This window comes from Hylobates moloch, unplaced genomic scaffold, assembly GCF_009828535.3.
Source record: "Hylobates moloch isolate HMO894 unplaced genomic scaffold, HMol_V3 SCAFFOLD_17, whole genome shotgun sequence".
NCBI lineage: Eukaryota > Metazoa > Chordata > Mammalia > Primates > Hylobatidae > Hylobates > Hylobates moloch.
Genome location: NW_026652292.1, coordinates 51,481,934 through 51,498,160, shown reverse-complemented (window position 1 = coordinate 51,498,160; position 16,227 = coordinate 51,481,934). Strand labels below are relative to the sequence as shown.

General features: G+C 44.0%; 1 protein-coding gene and 1 long non-coding RNA gene across 2 annotated transcripts in view; one reads left to right on the top strand and one right to left on the bottom strand.

Annotated features, from left to right (window-relative positions):
* The window catches only part of SMIM14 (small integral membrane protein 14), an 86,658-nt gene extending 75,651 nt beyond the window's left edge, over positions 1 to 11,007 (bottom strand). The window contains exon 1 of the mRNA XM_032135237.2: positions 10,687 to 11,007. The gene's annotated coding sequence lies outside the window, so the exon portion shown is untranslated. The remainder of the gene's footprint in view (positions 1 to 10,686) is intronic.
* Positions 11,008 to 11,094: 87 nt separating this feature from the next.
* Positions 11,095 to 16,227, top strand: part of LOC131381731 (uncharacterized) — a 15,124-nt gene continuing 9,991 nt past the window's right edge. Inside the window, exons 1-2 of the long non-coding RNA XR_009210631.1 lie at positions 11,095 to 11,242; positions 13,653 to 13,751. This is a non-coding gene — a long non-coding RNA (uncharacterized LOC131381731). The remainder of the gene's footprint in view (positions 11,243 to 13,652; positions 13,752 to 16,227) is intronic.

Below are 16,227 nucleotides of genomic sequence, written 5' to 3'. Positions count from 1 at the left end.
TTTTTTCTTTACCTATATCTGACTCCTGTTCTAGGATCACTTTAGACAACACTTGCCAAAACATCAAGGGATAGCAGAAAGAACATCCTTAGACAAAAAACTTAAGGCAGTACTGAGAAATATTAATAGACAAATCACTTAGCCTCGTTGTGACTTCAGTTTATCTATAAAACAGGAGTGATAACTGAAACTATTCATTTTAAACAGCTGTGCAAAGATCAAGTGAGAATTTGTAACAGTACTTAATAAACTGAAAAAGTTTTAAAACTTGGGGTCAGTTGAAGACCAAAGTATCTTTAACCCTTAGCCCAAGTTCTCTGTATAGTGCTGTGGAGTGTGCGTGTTCCGCTGGGGCCAAAGCTATCACACATCTGCATAAAAGGGAAAGAGAAGAAGTCTTCTATTCTTAATCTTGGTCTCTCACCTAATAATGTCCTGTCCTTTCCTGGCTGCAGTTTACTCTTGTACAATCCCAAGAATTCTCTCTGTGCCTGGTCAAGGTCCGGGGTAAAACTGATCATAAATAGTCAAACAAAGGAAAGCTTTTCAATTAAATCATCTTTGTTTGTATTCAATATCATAACCATAAGTTTCATAATTTGAAAACATTTTCTAAAATTTCCACCCAAGAGGGCACATGTCATCAGGACCTCCTGTGGCATGGAGAGAACCAGCCTGGGTGACAGGGCGAGTCTCTGTCTCAAAAACACAAACAAACAAAACAAAACTCAGGAAAACGTTTTTCTTTTTTTTTTTTTTTTTTTCTTGTTTTGAGCCAGAGTCTCCCTCTGTCGCCCAGGCTGGAGTGCAGCAGCACATTCTCAGCTCACTGCAACCTCCACCTCCTGGGTCCAAGTGATTCTCCTGCCTCACCCTCCCGAGTATCTGGGATTACACGTGCGTGCCATCACACCCAGCTAGTTTTTGTATGGTTAGTAGAGATGGAGTTTTGCCATGTTGGGCAGGCTGGTCTTGAACTCCTTAATTCAGATGATCCACCTGCCTCGGCCTCTCAAAGTGCTGGGATTACAGGCATGAGCCACTGTGCCTGGCCAGGAAAATGTTTTTCATAAATCAGAAACAGAAAAATTTAACAGAAAATATAAAAATTCCAGGCCAGGCCTGTAATCCCAGCACTTTGGGAAGCCAAGCTGGGTGGATCACCTGAGGTCAGGAGTTCAAGACCAGCCCAGCCAACATGGCGGAAACCTGTCTCTACTAAAAATACAAAAATCAGCTGGGCATGGTGGTGCACATCTGTAATCCCAGCTACTTGGGAGGCTGAGGCAGGAGAATTGCTTGAACCCAGGAAGCAGAGGTTGCAGCGAGCCGAGATCGTACCACTGCACTCCAGCCTGGGTGATGGAGCAAGACTCTGTCTCAAAAAAAAAAAAAAAATACTCCATACTATGTCGATCCCACATAATAGTGGATACAAGTTACTTATAAATGATTTTTTTTTTTTTTTTTTTTGGAGACAAGATCTCTATTGCCCAGGCTGTAGTGCAGTGGTGTAATCATGGCTTACTACATCCTTGACCTCCTGAGCTCAAGCCATCTTCCCACCTCAACCCCCAAGCAGCCAGGACTACAGGTGTGTGCCATCACAATGGCCTCACCTATAAATGTTAAGAAAGCAGTAGGTTTTTGTTTTGAGATAGGGTCTCCGTTGCCCAGGCTGGAGTGCAGTGTCATGATCACAGCTCCCTGCAGCCTCAACCTCCCCAGCTCAAGCAATCCTCCCACCTCAGGCTCCGGAGCCGCTGAGCCCACAGGTGCGTGCCATCACACTCAGCCAATTTTTTTACTTTTTTATAGAGACGGGGTCTCAATGTGTTGCCCAGGTAGGTCTTGAACTCCTGGGCTCAAGTGATCTCCCCACCTCAGCCTCCCAAATTGCTGGGATTACAGGCATGAGCCACCATGCCTGGCCAGAAAGCAGTTTTTAACAGCTGTACTACAAAATACTGTTGTGTTCTAAACTTGAGAGGTATATTACAAGCAATGGTACTAGTTTATTAAAGATGAATGTTATCTAAATAAATTACAACAGAATCAAGACTTTTCCTTAAATTTCATTCTCATGCTTGTCTATATGATTTCTCTGAGCAGAAAGAAGCAGAGTGCTGAGCACAGTGGCTCACACCTGTAAAACCAACTCTGACGGGCTGAGGCAGAAGAATTGCTTGAGCCTAGGAGTTTGAGACCAGCCTGCCAAGGTGGTGAGACCGTCTCTACAAAAAACTTAAAAAATTAGCCAGGATGCTAGCATGTGCCTTCTTATGTAGTAGTCCCAGCTACTCGAAGGCTGAGAAGAGAGGATCACTTGAGTCCAGGAGTTCAAGGCTACTGTGAGCTATGATCACACCACTGCACTCCAGCCTGTGTGATAGAGACCCTGTTTCTAATTAAAATAAAAATGAAAGAAGCAGAGTATGGCTACTGCTCTCCAATCTAAGTAACTCACAGCCTCTTTCTTCCATATCATAGCTGAGATGACATGTGCACAAAGATGCACATAAACATCATTAGTCATATTGGGAAAAAACCTTAAAACTACTGTGATAAAGAAAGCAATTATTGGGCCAGGCGCGGTGGCTCATGCTTGTAATCCCAGCACTTTGGGAGGCTGAGGCAGGCGAATCACCTGAGGCCAGGAGTTCAAGACCAGCCTGGCCAACATGGTGAAACCCCATCTCTACTAAAAATACAAAAATTAGCTGGGCATGGTGGCAGGTGCCTGTAGTTCCAGCTACTTGAGAGGCTGAGGCAGGAGAATCGCTTGAACCGAGGAGGTGGAGGTTACAGTGAGCCAAGACTATGCTCTATGCCATTGCATTCCAGCATGGGCAACAAGAGCAAAACCCTGTCAAGAAAGAAAAGAAAAGAAAGCAATTGTTAAATAAAATAAACAGATTTTAAAAGTCTGTTCAAAATTTCAAGCAAGTCAGTTTCTTCTGCATTACCTTTCCTAAGAGTAACAAAGCAGCAAAATATATATTGTATAAAAAGCAAACTTGTTTTTGCCAGGGCATGGTAGCTGTAATCCCAGGACTTTGGGAGGCTGAGGTGGGCAGATCACTTGAGGTCAGGAGTTCGACACCAGCCTGGCCAACACAGTGAAACCCCGTCCCTACTAAAAATACAGAAATTAGCCGGGCATGTTGGCAGTTGTCTGTAATCCCAACTACTCGGGAAGCTGAGGCACAAGAATCGCTTGAACTCGGGAGGTGGAGGTTGCAGTGAGCTGAGATCGTGCCACTGCACTCCAGCCTGGGTGACAGAGTGAGACTCCGTCTCCAAAAAAAAAAAAAAAAGAGTAAACTTGTTTTTAAAAACTATGTTGTGGCCAGGCGCAGTGGCTCACGCCTGTAATCCTAGCACTTTGGGAGGCCGAGGCAGGCGGATTATGAGGTCAGGAGATAGAGACCATCCTGGCTAACACAGTGAAACTCTGTCTCTACTAAAAATACAAAAAAATTAGCAAGGCATGGTTGCGGGTACCTGTAGTCCCAGCTACTCGGGAGGCTGAGGCAGGAGAATGGCATGAACCTGGGAAGCGGAGCTTGCAGTGAGCCGAGATCAAGCCACTGCACTCCAGCCCGGGCCACAGAGCGAGACTCTGTCTCAAAAAAAAAAACAAAAAAAAACCTATGTCAAAAGATAAAACATGATAGCAGCCAGAACACCGACCTCTAAGTGGGGTGCATATACCAGGAAGATGCTTACTGCATCCCTAATTCGATTTGAAACACCTTTATTAGCTATTAAATTTTGAAAGCTCTGTACTTGTAATACTTGTCAATGAGTGCAGTCAAGTATAAACCAGCTTCATTCTGTCATTCTGTATTTTTACAAAGCTGAGACACATCTGTGCTTTGGCCTAAATTTAAAAAAAAAAAGGAAATGAAAATTCAATATGAAAATAAGCAATAAGAAGGTAACTTTCTCCAAAACAAAAGAACAGAAGTCATAAATGTTATCAAATACATATATAAGCCCTAGTATACACCTAAAAATTGGTTTAGAAAAATATACTTTTCCAAAGAGTTAATTTTTAAAAAATAAAATATGTGTTTATAATTTAAAATTTAAATACTAAAAATTAAAAAAAATGGAAAAATGCAGGTACTTTCCTCTCCTCAGAGATAGCTTCTATTAAAAATCTTCATGTCAGCTGGGCGTGGTGACTCACGCCTGTAATCCCAGCACTTTGGGAGGCCGAGGCAGGCGGTCAAGAGATAGAGACCATCCTGGTCAACATGGTGAAACCCCATCTCTACTAAAAACACAAAAATTAGCTGGGCATGGTGGCACGCACCTGTAATCTCAGCTACTCAGGAGGCTGAGGCAGGAGAATCACTTGAACCCGGGAGGCGGAGGTTGCAGTGAGCCGAGATCGGGCCATTGCACTCCAGCCTAGTGACAGAGCGAGACTCCATCTCAAAAAAAAAAAAGAAAAAACCTTCATGTCTGATCAGGTGCAATGGCTCACACCTATAATCCCAGCACTTTGAGAGGCCGAGCCAGATGGACTGCATGAGCTCGGGAGTTCGAGACCAGCATGGGCAACATGGCAAAACCCCAACTCTACAAAAAATACAAAAATTAGCCAGGCGTGGTCCCAGCTACTAGGGAGGCTGAGGGGGGTTGCTAGCTTGAGCCTGGGAGGTGGAGGTTGCAATGAGCCGAGATCGCCCCACTGCACTTCAACCTGGGTGACAGAGTGAGACTCCCGTCTCACACACACACACAAAAAAAAGAAAAAGAAAAAGAAAATCCTTTATATCTCAGGAAGATTTTAGAATTCAAAAAATACCAAAAATAAATAAATAAAATATTTTAAAACTTCACGTAACATTTTCTAAGCATATGCAAGTATATATATATATGCTGTATATACTTGTTGAATTATGATTAAAATAATTTAAGAAGTCTCGCTGAGTGCAGTGGCTCACGCCTGTAATCCCAGCACTTTGGGAGACACCCAGGCAGGTGGATCACCTAAGGTCAGGAGTTCGAGATCAGCCTGGCCAAAATGGTGAAATTCTGTCTCTACTAAATTATACAAAAATTAGCCGGGCATGGTGGTGCACATCTGTAATCCCAGCTACTCAGGAGGCTGAGGCAGGAGAATTGCTTGAACCCAGGAGGCAGAGGTTGCAGTGAGCCGAGATCACCCCACTGCACTCCAGCCTGGGCAACAAAGTGAGACTCCATCTCAAAAAAAAAAAAAAAAATTAAGAAGTCTTTAATATAGCTTCTATTTGTAATTAGATTGGCTGCTGTAATTATTCAGTTTTTAGGTTAACTATTTAAGGCCATGGTTCACTATAATATTATTTATAATTGTGAAAAACTGGAAACTACATTCATGCCCAATATTAAAGGAAAACTTCAAATAAATCTGTTTATTTAAAATATCTTTGGATGCAGTGGTTCATGCCTGTAATCCCAGCACTTTGGGAGGTCAAGGCAGAAGGATCATTTGAGCCCAGGAATTCCATACCAACCTGAGCCTGTCTCTACAGAAAACAAACAAACAAAAAAATTAGTGTGGTAGTATGGGCCTGTGGTCCTAGCTACTACTCAGGAGGCAGAGGTGGGAGAATCACATAAGCACAGAAGGTTGAGGCTGCAGTAAGCCATGATCGCGCCACTAAATTCAAATAGTAAAACACAAATCAAAGGAGAAAATGTAGGAAGAACTCTGATGATTTTATCAACGAATACAAAGTAACAGGTTTTGGGTGTGGGGAATGAGCAAGTAATACACAAGGAAGAAGAAAATGATCCTAATTTACTTGAAGCCTGGTAGGCTCTCAGCACTCAATACAACAATTCAAGACCTAGGAGTCTTTGCAGAATGTTTTTTGTTTGTTTATTTTTTTGAGACGGAGTCTCGCTCTGTCGCAAGGCTGGAGTGCAGTGGCGCAATGGCTCACTGCAACCTCCACCTTCCGAGTTCAAGTGATTCTCCTGCCTCAGCCTCCCAAGTAACTGGGATTACAGGCGCGCAAGACCACGCCCAGCTAATTTTTGTATTTTTAGTAGAGATGGGATTTCACCATGTTGGCCATGACGGTCTCAATATCTTGACCTCGTGATCCACCGGCCTCGGCCTCCCAAAGTGCTGGGATTACAGGCATGAGCCACCACGCCCGGCCGCAGAATGTTTTTTAAGGTCATCTCCTGTCTGTGCAACTTCAGGCAAAAAGACCAACAGAACAATGGACTTCATTAAGGACAGGATTGGAAAAGGGACAGAAAACACTATCCTGTCCTGAACAAAAACATGGCCTCTCTTAAAGTACTGAACACAATTCTAAACTCTGTAGTTCAGAAGCAGTAGGGTACAGTGATTAAAAAGATTTGGATTTCAAATTCAAGTTTCCACCACTTACTGTCTCATTGTCTTCATTTGTATGATACCTACATATCTGAGTTGCTTTGCAGTTAAATGAAAACATGTAACAGTAATTTTTAGCATAATACTTGACATATAAAGTAGTGTTCCAAAAAAATGGTAGCTATCATTACTACTATAAAGAAGCAATCATCCAAGGAAAAGCCACTAAAACATTGAGAGATTCTCAAAGTTTGATATGCATTAAAATCACCTGACAGATTTATTGAAAATACAGATTCTAAGGACCCATTTCTCACAGAAATTAATTCCACAGGTCTAAAGTAGAATATAAGTGTACTCTGACCCAAACACCAAAGAGAATAAGGCACTGCCCTATAAAAAGAGGCTGAAAATTAGCATTTTTCCATGGAAAAAAATGGCCTACAATAGACAGTAGGTTCAAGAGGAATACAGACATGTTCACTAAGTTCATTTATTCAACCAACATTCACTGAGTACCTACTATGCAGTGAAAAGGACAGACAAGGTCCCATATTAACAGAGCTTAATTTCCAGGGTAGGAGACAGAACATTTTTTAAAAATTCCATATATTGATAAATGCTGTGAAGAAAATAAAATACAAGGGAGAGATTGGTCAGTCTCCTTGAGGAGGCAACATCTGACCTAACACCTGAATAACACAAATGGTATCAACCACAGCAAGATCTGGGAAAAAGAGTACTCAAGCCCCAGGGTACAGCAAATGCAAAGGCCCTAGAGCAAGAACCAGCTTGGCAAGTTCCAGGGACAAAAATGCAAGTGGGATTGGAATACAGGAAGAAACTCACGTGGCCAGGCTCCAGGGTACTGAACTAAGTAGAAGGATACAAGGCAAGATAAGAGAGGAAGGCAGTGCTGAAACATGTAGCGCCTGACAAGCTTTGGTAGAGTTTGGATTTTATCCTGAATATGGATGGAAAACTTTCAACAAGGGGATGTCAAGGTAATTTACATTTTAAAGGATCTCTTAGGCTGGTAAGGGAAATGCACAATAAAAAGCCAAAGTGGAAGCAGGGAGACCAGGAGTTGCTGCAATAGATCAGGTAAGAGATGAAGATAGGCAAAGCTGATGGCAGTAGGGATGGGAAGAAGTGGACAAATCTAGAATACATATTGAACACTATAAGCCAAATCAAAGAAAAAGAAACGAGATTGTGTAATGAGTAGTAAACATCTAGGACTAATCATCCAAGAGATGCAAAATGAAAAGAGATTTAAAGATTTTAGGTAAGTTTATGAGGCTCAAACTCAAAACAGGTTATTAGCAGATTTAGGATAGTTCATGGCATGTACTTATCCTCTGAAGTTGAGATGAAGAGGACATTTCCTTCCATAGCAGGCTCTTTTGGTGCCAACTGGTAAAGCACTGGACTAAATGGGCACACATCAAGACTCAATGCATATTAAGTGTGATGTGGGCCAGGTGAAGTGGCTCACACCTGTAATCCCAGCACTGTGGGTGGCCAAGGTGGGCAGATCACTTGAGGTCAGGAGTTTGACACCAGCCTGGCCAACATGATGAAAACCCCGTCTCTACTAAAAATACAAAAATTAGTCGGGCATGATGTTGTGCACCTGTAATCCCAGCTACTCAGGAGGCTAAGGTTGGAGAATCGCTTGAACCCAGGAGGCAGAGGTTGCAGTGAGCTGAGATCCACCACTGCACTCCAGCCTGTACAATAGAGCAAGACTCTATCTCAAAAAAAAAAAAAAGTGTGATGTGTAAAGTTAAAATCTTCCAGGACCTTACTGCCTGGGGCCTGAACAGCTGATCAGCATTTGGAACAGAGTATAACTATGGAATAGAACTAAATCTTTACCCGAATCAAACCACTGAGTTAGCAAAAACTACTTAAACTTTCATATTATCCTCAGGCTGTGCTTTCTTTCCCAAGAGCCAAACAAGTGAGGTCTTACTTTGCGACACAATGCATATTAATTTCTTAAATCTTACATTATCATAGAGATTTGTGAGGAAACCTTTTAAAACCATGCTTTTAATAATTATGGTTTGCCAAACATAGAAGTCCCCCATTATCCACAAGGGATACATTCAAAGAAACTCCAGTGGGCTGGACGTGGTGTCTCAGCATGCCTGTAATCCTAGCATTTTGGGAGGCTGAGGCCGGAAGATCACTTGAGCTCAGGAGTTTGAGACCAGCCTGGACAACACAGTGAGATCTCATCTCTATTAAATTTTAAAATTAAAAAATTATAAAACAATCCCCCCAAGTGGATGCCTAAAGCTCATATAGTACAGAACCCTGTATATAGACTATGTTTTTTTCCTCTACACACCTACGATAAAATTCAATTTATAAATTAGGCACAGTAACAGATTGACAATAGTTAATAATAAAATAGAACAGTTATAACAATATACTATAATAAAAGTTATGTGAATGTGGTCTCTGAAAATATGATTGTATTTTCGAACTGCGGTTGACCACAGAAACTGAAACTCGGGAAACCCCTGAAAGTGAAACCACGGATAAGGGGGCACTACTGTATAGTGAATACTCCCTAAAATTTAAGGTCCAAAGTCTATGTCTGAAAAATTTAAATTATTACTCAAAAAAGAAGTACTAGAATGTGAAAAAGCAGGTTACGTACTGAAAAGCATATGTGGTATGATATCATATTTGTATAAAATTCATAAATGCAAAAAAGTAGTTTAGAAGGATATAAACTAACATTTTGGTGATCTTTGGGTGGCAGGATTACTGATTTTTTTTCCTATCTGCTTTTATCAACATTTTCTCTATTACACAAAGCATTTCGTATAACCAAAAATATTAGTTATAAGCTAGCATAAAAGGTAAAAAGCTGAAAGAGAACTTCAAGAAATCTTTCCTTCTTCTAAATCAAAAGGATTCCAACTACAGTAGTAAGAAAAAAGATCTCAACGGCAAACACTGGAGAAAAGATTCGTTAAGAGGTTCATGTTATACCACAAGGACATACCCTTCAAGGAAATAATCTAAACTCATAACTCTTCCTGGGTTTGATAAAGAGCAATTAACTATCACGTACTGTTGTTCTTTCTTGCTGTTAACCACAGAAACACCTAATTAATGAGTTCTCGGGGGCGGGGGGGTGAAGCGGTGTTCTTTTAAAAACCATGTTGGAAAAAAAGAAAAAAAAAGTTAGGACAAAAAGGTTTGGTTTTCTGGTCGCAGTGCTGTCGAGGGCCGCGGAGAGCGGCAAGTTCGGAGCAGGCTACACTAAAGGAATCTGCGCGGCCAGCCACCCTAAGTGGAAGGGAATGCAAAGCCTCCTGCAACCTCCACAGCGCTGGGCAGCAAGAATGCCTCCTAAGCGTCGCAAGACTCCAACACCTGGAAGGTCTTACGCTTTCCAAGTTACAATGTGTACAGCTGCTAACTGTTTCTGACAGTAACACACACAAACTGGAAGGTCTCTTCTGCAAATGTAGCTATTACGTGTGTGAAGCTCATCCGACTCTCTCGATGCAAAAGTAACACATTCTATTAAGGCCACAGCCTCGGTTTTGCCAACTGGGGCAACTGAAAACATCCTACCGACTCTCTACAGCTAGCAAACCATCTCGGCTAAAATCCTGGCACATATAAACAGCCACTTTGGTGAAGTCTGCCTTTAAACAGCAACACGGGACTTCGGGTAGAGCCGGTAACCAGTTTATCACACACGATTAGTTCCAATAAAGGGTGCTGCTACCTCTTTACTGTCAGCCTTAGTTCCACTTACTGAACAAACAGAAAAAGGGGATCCTATAAATTCGCGACACAATAGGAGCCAAAAAGCTCTCGCTTTCAGGGTGGCAGCTTTCTTGTCTCACTTATCACAACAAAGGACGCATCCTAGTGACTTCACCGTACCCAGAAAGGGCTGAGGGAGACGGTAAACAAGATAGTGTGGATTTCAGGATTTGTGAGTTTTTCCTTCCAGCTACGACTCTTTTTTACTCCATTATACGCCTCCACCCGTGTCGACAATCTGATCCTAAAAATAAAACCACCCGTGGCTACCTTGCCCTTGCGTGCCAAGCCCCGACTCTGACATCCTGCAGAGAAAGCCCAATTGCAGGCTCTTCGCGGGGGGCGCGGGCTGGGCAGCAGCGGAGCTTCTCCCGGTGCTGAATCGCCAGCCCGGCAGGGGAACCGCCAAGCCCGAGAAACAGCCCTGTTCTGCCGCAGCCGCCGCAGTCCCCGAGAGCCTGAGGAGCCCTCAGGAAAAACTGGGGCGAGGGGAGGGTGAGCCAGCAAACGCTGGTGGGAGAGGGGGAGACACTCACCCGCCCAGACAATAACCGATGGGGCGGGGAGGATGGGGGCCGGGACCGAGGCTCGGCAGAAAGACCGCCTGGAGCTTCCAGAAGGCTGCGGCTACTCCGGACGCTGCTGCCACTGCCGCTCCTGGCCGCCGGCTTCCTCCCCCTCCTCTGTTTTGATTCGAGTGACCACGTCACTCTTAGCCACAAGACCCGGATCTGCCGGCTCCCGCGGGCGGCGGCGCAACAGATTGCAGCGCCTGGAGACTCCGGCGGCCCCGCCTGCCGAGCATGCGCACGCCCAGCGCCTGCCCTGTGCGTCCCGGGAAGCCGGGCGGGAGCTTACGGCTTCGAACGCCTACGACACGCTGTGCGTGGAGGCGCGGAGTGCGGGGGATGTAGTTCCGGTTGGGAGGGGCGTGGCTGAGGACTGTGAGGCAATCGGGGCGAGGCCGGGTGTCTGTTCGACTATGCCGCGTATCTTCTGTTTCGTAGGCGGCGGACAGTGTTCTGTAATGCGTCTCCCTTTGCCCGAGCTAAAGGTTTTCCTCGACGGAGTCTTTAGAATACCGTGGTAGAGGTAGACGTGGTTACAAATTGATGTCTGTTGAGACAGTCTACCCCGTAAAGTGTTTTTGGTTACTCAGGCCCGGATGGAAATCGGAGATGGGGATTACAAAAATATATCAAATGTGGCAGTTATTGATTCTCTTTACCTTAACATTTTTGCACCAGAAACGACCAAAATTAAGTTCAACAGGAATATTAATAAAAGGAATATGTAGTCGGGCTTGGTGGCTCATGCCTGTAATCCCAGCACTTCGGGAGGCCGAGGTGGGCGGATCACTTGAGGCCAGGAGTCCGAGACCAGCCTGGCCAAAATGGTGAAACCCTATCTCCACTAAAAACTCAAAAATTAGCCAGGCGTGGTGGTGCCCGCTTGTAGTCCCAGCTACTCGGGAGGCTGAGGTGGAAGAATCGTTGAACTCGGGAGGCAGAGGTTGCAGTGAGCCGAGATCGCGCCACTGCACTCCAGCCTGGGTGATAGTGAGACTTTGTCTCAAACTAAATAATTAAAGATATGTGACCAAAGATGACTTGCTGGTCAGGAGATAGTGGCGAAGTAGGAGGGAATGCTGTGGCTAGGCAGCCAGCCAGCCCAAGTCTTAGTTGCTTTGGTTGTAGAGCTGGAATAAGGGTGAGGGTGCTGCTTTTGCCCAATCTTCCTTTTAGAGCAAGTTGGTGCTTCCTACTCTCCCATTCTAGTCTCTGAGTCTCCCCGCTAAATTTTGGGGGCCCTGGAAGTTTCCCAATTTGGCAAAATGCGGAACTATGTTGTTTTCTTAGGTCCTTCAGTTGGCAAGCTTTAATTAAAATGGGACAAGTGGCGAAGTAAAAATGAGTCCCAAAGATTTTACAAAAGTGCCTCTCTGCCAGTCTTGACGGAGAGGTGAAAGCTGCAAGCTTTCTTACTCAGATTTGATGACCTTTTCACTTACCCAGACTTCCACCTCAGCAATTTGGTTAATTACCCCTCAACAAGCTGAATCACCTTCCCCAAATTAGTATCATTTACAAGAGCTTTTTAATTAAAGTGGATATTGAACACAGGTAAAGGTTTCTAGAAAATTAAAGATTTCTGGTAAAACTTGAAGTGTTTCCCAGTTAACTAATTACAAAGTAGATACGAAGAATAAAGATTTTGGCCCTTAATCTGCAATCTTGAACTCTGCTTACTCAAATTCGGAGTTTGAGATGGAATCTGTTGCCCTAATGAGCTGACACTGTACCAAAGGGTCTTTAATTTGTGCAACTCCAAACAAAATCTGTTATGCTTGAGTGCACCCATGTGCACGTATGTGTTTGAGAACACAGCTGTGTTTAAGAGAACGGTATGGTACAAAACTAGAATTGTACTGGTTGTTGCAAAATTCTCAGTACTTGGGTTTTTTGTTTTTGGTTTTTTTTTTTGAGATGAAGTCTCATTCTTGTTGCCCAGGCTGGTGTGCAGTGGCTCCATCTCGGCTCACTGCAAGCTCTGCCTGCCCGATTCACGCCATTCTCCTGCCTCAGTCTCCCAGTCTCCCGAGTAGCTGGGACTACAGGCGCCTGCCACCACGCCCGGCTAATTTTTTGTATTTTTAGTAGAAACAGGGTTTCACCGTGTTAGCCAGGATGGTCTGGATCTCCTGACCTCGTGATCCGCCCGTCTCGGCCTCCCAAAGTGCTGGGATTACAGGCGTGAGCCACCGCACCTGGCCTTTTTTTTTTTTTTTTTTTTTTTTTTTTTTGAGATAGGGTCTTGCTCTGTTGCCCAGGCTGGAATGCAGTGGTGCAATCATAGCTCACTACAGCCTCAAACTCCTGGGCTCAAGTGATCCTCCCATCTTAGCCTCCCGAGTAGCTAAGGCTACAGACACATGCCACCACAGTGAGCTACTTTTTTTTTTTTTAATTTGTTATAGAGATAGGATCTTGCTATATTGTTGAGACTGGTCTTGAACTCCTGGTCTGAAGTGATCCTCCTGTTTCAGCCACCCAAAGTGTTGGGATTACAGGCATGGGTCACTGTGCACACCCAGTACTTGCTTTATAAAGTAAATTACAGGAAAATCAAGATGTTAGGATTAGCCTGGTGAGGTGCTGTATGCCTGTAGTCCCAGCTACTCAGGAGGCAGAGACAGGAGAATTGCTTGAACCCAAGAGTTAGAGGCTTTGAATAGCCACTGCACTCCAACCTGGGCAACATAGCAATACCTTGTCTCAGAAACTAAACAAAAAAAAAAGATGTTGGGATCCTTGGTAGCCAGCCTCTAAGAGGACCCCCAATGATTGTCACCTCTGGTGGTCTGCATCAGCCCTTTGAATCAGGACTACTATGTTTTACCAATAGAATACAACTGAATGTGTGTGACTTCTGAGGCTAGGTCACAAAGACACTGATTGCAGCTTTCCCTCTCATTCTCTTTGATTGCTTGCCCTGGAGGAAGGCAGTCTCCACACCACTCTGCTCGAACAGCTCTATGAAGAGGCCTATGTGGAGAGGAGAAAAAGCCTCCACTAACAGCCAGCACCAACTTGTCAGCCATGTGAGTGAACTAACTTGATTGATCCTGCAGCCCTAAGCAAGCATTCAGATGACTGCAGCCCTGCCCAACATTTGATTGCGAGTTCATGAGAGCTAGAAGAGGCTAGCTCTTACCCACAGACACTGATATGGGATATTATATGCTTTTTTGTTCTGATCTTTAAGAGCAGTTTTTTCTTCCTTTTTTTTTTTTGTTTGTTTGTTTTTGTTTTTGTTTTTGAGACGGAGTTTTGCTCTTGTTGCCCAGGCTGGAGTGCAATGGCATGATCTCGGCTCACCAAAACTTCCGCCTCCCAGGTTCAAGCAATCCTCCTGCCTCAGCCTCCCCAGTAGCTGGGATTACAGGCATGTACCACCATGCCCGGCTAATTTTGTATTTTTTAGTAGGGACAGAGTTTCTCCACGTTGAGGCTGGTCTCGAACTCCTGACCTCAGGTGATCCACCCACCTCTGCCTCCCAAAGTGCTGGGATTGCAGGCGTGAGCCACCGCGCCCAGCTATTTTGTTTGTTTGTTTGTTTTTTCTGAGTCTCGCTCTGTTGCCCAGGCTGGAGTGCAGTGGTGCAATCTCGGCTCACTGCAACCTCCGCCTCCTGGATTCAAGGGATTTCCTGCCTCAGCCTCCCTAGTAGCTGGGATTACAGGTGAACACCACCACACCTGGCTAATTTTTGTATTTTTAGTAGAGATGGGGTTTCACCATGTTGGCCAGGCTGGTCTCGGACTCTTGATCTCAGGTGATCTGCCTGCCTTAGCCTCCCAAAGTGCTGAGATTACAGGCGTGAGCCACTGTGCCCGGCCCCTAAGTGCAGTTTTTCTAAACGAAACAATGGAAGAACTAAAAAGTGTGTAATTCTATATGTAAAGAACAACGTAGAATTCCTACCATACAACCGAGAGCATAGTAAACATTGAATGAATATTTGTTGAATGGACACAGAATTAAAAAAGAAACACCAATTGGAGAATTTGGAACAAATACTGATAGTTAAAGGAGAAATAATATATGAAGGGCTCATACAAATCAATAGGGAAAATTAATGCCTGCCACACATGCATAGGTATAAAGTATGAACTGATGGTCACACACACAAATACAAATGTTTGACATTTGAAAATCTTCCGTCTCACTAGTAATCAAAAAATGCAAATTAAAATGATTTTCTTTTTTGGCTACTACATTAAGGAAATATATTTATTTATTTACTTATGTTAGAGGTGGGGTCTTGCTCTGTCACCCAGGCTGGAGTGCAGTGGCTATTCACAGATGTGACCATAGTGCATTGCAGCCTTGAACTCCTGGTCTTAAACAATCCTGCTACCTCAGCCTCCTGAGTAGCTGGGACTACTGGCATGCGCCACCCAGCTTTTTTTTCTTTTAATAGGAATCTCACTATGTTGGCCAGGCTGGTCTCCAACTCCTAGCCTCAAGGGAAGTGCGAACTACTGCACCAGGCCTGGGCAACATGGTGAAACCTTGTCTCTACAAAAAAAAAAAAAAATTAACCAGACATGGTGGTGGTGCCTGTAGTCCCAGCTACTCAGGAGGCTGAGGTGGGAGGGGATGGCTTCAGCCCAGGAGGTAGAGGTTGCAGTGAGTCAAGATTGCGCCACTGTATTCCAGCCCGGGCAATAGAGCCAGACTTTATCTCAAAAAATTTTTCTTTTTTTCTATTTGAAAATAGAGATAGGGTCTCACTATGTTGCCTAGACTGGTCTCGAACTCCTGAGCTCAAGTGATCCTCCCGCCTTGGCCTCTCAAAGTGCTGGGATTATAGGCATGAACCACCATACCCAGCCTGTTTTATTCTTTTTGATGATATTATAAATGGAATTGCTTGTTTTTTGTTTTTGAGACAGAGTCTCGCTCTGTCACCCAGGCTGGAGTGCTATGACACGATCTCAGCTCACTGCAACCTCTACCTCCCAGGTTCAATCTATTCTTATGCCTCAGCCTCCTGAGTACCTGGGACTACAGGTGCACCCCACCACCCCGGCTAATTTTTGTATTTTTAGTGGAGACAGGGTTTCACTATGGGCTTAAACACCAGGGTCTTGAACTCCTGGCCTCAAGTAATCCACCCACGTCCACCTCCCAAAGTGCTGGGATTACAGGCATTGAGCCACATCACCCTGGTCACTTTCTTAATTTCCTTTTCAGAGTGTTCATTGTTAGTATGTAGAAATGCAGGTGATTTTTGAGTATTGCTTTTGTAGCCTGCAACTTGGCTGAATTTATTAGTTCTAAATTTTTTTTTGGTGGATTAGTAGTAGGATCACACCAATGACTAGCCACTGCACTCCAACCTGGGCAACATAGCAACACCCTGTCTCCTTGAAAAAAAAAATCATTAAATACTTTGAAATTACAAATACCCTACAGCATATGGAGAAATGTTATGGACATATTGTTAAGGGGAAAAGTGATACAACTTGCACAATATGATTACATCTGGGTAAAAGATATTTTGCAGGCCG